At 35.1% G+C, this 3780-nt stretch overlaps 1 non-coding gene across 1 annotated transcript; it reads left to right on the top strand.

The window, feature by feature from the left end:
* The first annotated feature begins 1475 nt into the window (after positions 1-1475).
* TRNAN-GUU (transfer RNA asparagine (anticodon GUU)) lies at positions 1476-1549 on the top strand. Its single transcript has one exon. It is a non-coding gene; the product is annotated as a tRNA-Asn (tRNA).
* The last annotated feature ends 2231 nt before the right edge of the window (positions 1550-3780 follow it).

Here is a 3780-nt window from a genome sequence, read left to right as displayed (position 1 = left end):
AAATCATTGTCTTATTGCATCACCAAAGTGTAAGCTGGAAAGATGATTTTAAAAAATTACTTGTTAGAACACCTGATTTGCTCTTCTGGAGTCAATGTAGTTTGTTTTTCTCAATAACCATAGAAGTAATAGGGTAAAGTAAAGACATTAAGTGGATTTTTTGCTACAGCACTTCTGTCAAAATATGATTAAAATGAGTTAAGATGATAATGGATTTTCTACTATAAGCAAAGACCAAAAAAGTCAAAATAGCAATCCCAATTTTAGATTTGATAAATGAAAACAGCACATAGCAGAGTTTCGATCCATCAACCTCTGGGTTATGGGCCAAGCACGCTTCCGCTGCGCCACTCTGCTGCTCATGGAAGTGCTAAGAACTCAAGAAGGGTTGATTCATCTCAAGAACATGGCAATGTGTTCCTTTTAATTAACGAAAAATCCTAAAATAACTGTCCAGATTAGAGACTTTATAAACTTTGGCAAGGAAACTTTCCAGATCAATCTTTCTTAGGTGTTGTTTGTTTATGTATCACATAGGGTCTCAGTGGCGCAATTGCTTAGCGCGTTTGGCTGTTAACCGGAAGGTTGGTGGTTCAATCCCACCCAGGGACGAGAATCTTCTATTAGTCAAATTTTGGGGAATTTTAGGTAGAGAAGTCAACATGTCAAACTACCTATTTTATGGTAGGGTTCAAGACTTTCTCTGAAACAATTATCTCTAAAGTGAGTTTAATTTGATTTAAGCCAATTTATTCAACATTTAGAAAATACCTGAAGGTTAATGTTGTTCCTGGTGATATCTAATCAGCAGAATGCAACCTAGCAGCATTTTTAAGTGAAAGCCTGTGTTATGTTAAAACCAGGTCTTATCTTATCAGTACAAAGGTAAGGAATTAAGAAAAACTTTTTGAAGTTTGAAGATTTTTCTTACAAAATCATTGTCTTATTGCATCACCAAAGTGTAAGCTGGAAAGATGATTTTGAAAAATTACTTATTAGAACACCTGATTTGCTCTTCTGGAGTCAATGTAGTTTGTTTTTCTCAATAACCATAGAAGTAATAGGGTAAAGTAAAGACATTAAGTGGATTTTTTGCTACAGCACTTCTGTCAAAATATGATTAAAATGAGTTAAGATGATAATGGATTTTCTACTATAAGCAAAGACCAAAAAAGTCAAAATAGCAATTCCAATTTTAGATTTGATAAATCAAAATAGCACATAGCAGAGGATGGTTTCGATCCATCGACCTCTGGGTTATGGGCCCAGCAAGCTTCTGCTGCACCACTCTGCTGCTCATGGAAGTGCTTAGAACTCAAGAAGGATTGATTCATCACAAGAACATGGCAATGTGTTCCTTTTAATTAACGAAAAATCCTAAAATAACTGTCCAGATTAGAGACTTTATAAACTTTGGCAAGGAAACTTTCCAGATCAATCTTTTTTAGCAGTGGTTTGTTTATGTCTCATATAGGGTCTCTGTGGCGCAATTGGTTAGCGTGTTCGGCTGTTAACCGGAAGGTTGGTGGTTCAATCCCACCCAGGGACGAGAATCTTTTATTAGTCAAATTTTGGGGAATTTTAGGTAGAGAAGTCAACATGTCAAACTACCTATTTTATGTTAGGGTTCAAGACTTTCTCTGAAACAGTTATCTCTAAAGTGAGTTTAATTTGATTTAAGCCAATTTATTCAACATTTAGAAAATACCTGAAGGTTAATGTTGTTCCTGGTGATATCTAATCAGCAGAATGCAACCTAGCAGCATTTTTAAGTGAAAGCCTGTGTTATGTTATAACCAGGTGTTATCTTATCAGTACAAAGGTAAGGAATTAAGAAAAACTTTTTGAAGTTTGAAGATTTTTCTTACAAAATCATTGTATTATTGCATCACTAAAGTGTAAGCTGGAAAGATGATTTTGATAAATTACTTGTTAGAACACCTGATTTGCTCTTCTGGAGTCAATGTAGTTTGTTTTTCTCAATAACCATAGAAGTAATAGGGTAAAGTAAAGACATTATGTGGGTTTTTTGCTACAGTACTTCTGTCAAAATACGATTTAAATGAGTTAAGATGATAATGGATTTTCTACTATAAGCAAAGACCAAAAAAGTCAAAATAGCAATCCCAATTTTAGATTTGATAAATGAAAATAGCACATAGCAGAGGATGGTTTCGATCCATCGACTTCTGGATTATGGGCCCAGCACGCTTCCACTGCGCCACTCTGCTGCTCATGGAAGTGCTTAGAACTCAAGAAGGGTTGATTCATCACAAGAACATGGCAGTGTGTTCCTTTTAATTAACGAAAAATCCTAAAATAACTGTCCAGATTAGAGACTTTATAAACTTTGGCAAGGAAACTTTCCAGATCAATGTTTCTTAGCTGTTGTTTGTTTATGTCTCATATAGGGTTTCTGTGGCACAATTGGTTAGCGCGTTCGGCTGTTAACTGGAATGTTGGTGGTTCAATCCCACCCAGGGACGAGAATATTCTATTAATCAAGTTTTGGGGATTTTTAGGTAGAGAAGTCAACATGTCAAACTACCTATTTTAAGGAAGGGTTCAAGACTTTCTCTGAAACAATTATCTCTAAAGTGAGTTTAATTTGATTTAAGCCAATTTATTCAACATTTAGAAAATACCTGAAGGTTAATGTTGTTCCTGGTGATATCTAATCAGCAGAATGCAACCTAGCAGCATTTTTAAGTGAAAGCCTTTGTTATGTTATAACCAGGTGTTATCTTATCAGTACAAAGGTAAGGAATTAAGAAAAACTTTTTGAAGTGTGAAGATTTTTCTTACAAAATCATTGTCTTATTGCATCACCAAAGTGTAAGCTGGAAAGATGATTTTGATAAATTACTTGTTAGATCACCTGATTTGCTCTTCTGGAGTCAATGTAGTTTGTTTTTCTCAATAACCATAGAAGTAATAGGGTAAATTAAAGACATTATGTGGATTTTTTGCTACAGCACTTCTGTCAAAATACGATTAAAATGAGTTAAGATGATAATGGATTTTCTACTATAAGCAAAGACCAAAAAAGTCAAAATAGCAATCCCAATTTTAGATTTGATAAATGAAAATAGCACATAGCAGAGGATGGTTTCGATCCATCGACCTCTGGGTTATGGGCCCAGCACGCTTCCGCTGCGCCACTCTGCTGCTCATGGAAGTGCTTAGAACTCAAGAAGGGTTGATTCATCACAAGAACATGGCAATGTGTTCCTTTTAATTAACGAAAAATCCTAAAATAACTGTCCAGATTAGAGACTTTATAAACTTTGGCAAGGAAACTTTCCAGATCAATCTTTCTTAGGTGTTGTTTGTTTATGTATCACATAGGGTCTCTGTGGCGCAATTGCTTAGCGCATTTGGCTGTTAACCGGAAGGTTGGTGGTTCAATCCCACCCAGGGACGAGAATCTTCTATTAGTCAAATTTTGGGGAATTTTAGGTAGAGAAGTCAACATGTCAAACTACCTATTTTATGGTAGGGTTCAAGACTTTCTCTGAAACAATTATCTCTAAAGTGAGTTTAATTTGATTTAAGCCAATTTATTCAACATTTAGAAAACACCTGAAGGTTAATGTTGTTCCTGGTGATATCTAATCAGCAGAATGCAACCTAGCAGCATTTTTAAGTGAAAGCCTGTGTTATGTTAAAACCAGGTCTTATCTTATCAGTACAAAGGTAAGGAATTAAGAAAAACTTTTTGAAGTTTGAAGATTTTTCTTACAAAATCATTGTCTTATTGCATCACCAAAGTGTAAGCTG

The sequence above is a fragment of the Taudactylus pleione genome, unplaced genomic scaffold (genome assembly GCF_031769625.1).
Source record: "Taudactylus pleione unplaced genomic scaffold, aTauple2 ptg000134l, whole genome shotgun sequence".
NCBI classification, from domain to species: Eukaryota; Metazoa; Chordata; class Amphibia; order Anura; family Myobatrachidae; genus Taudactylus; species Taudactylus pleione.
Note: the sequence above shows the minus strand (reverse complement) of the source record. Positions and strands in the feature narration are given on the sequence as shown.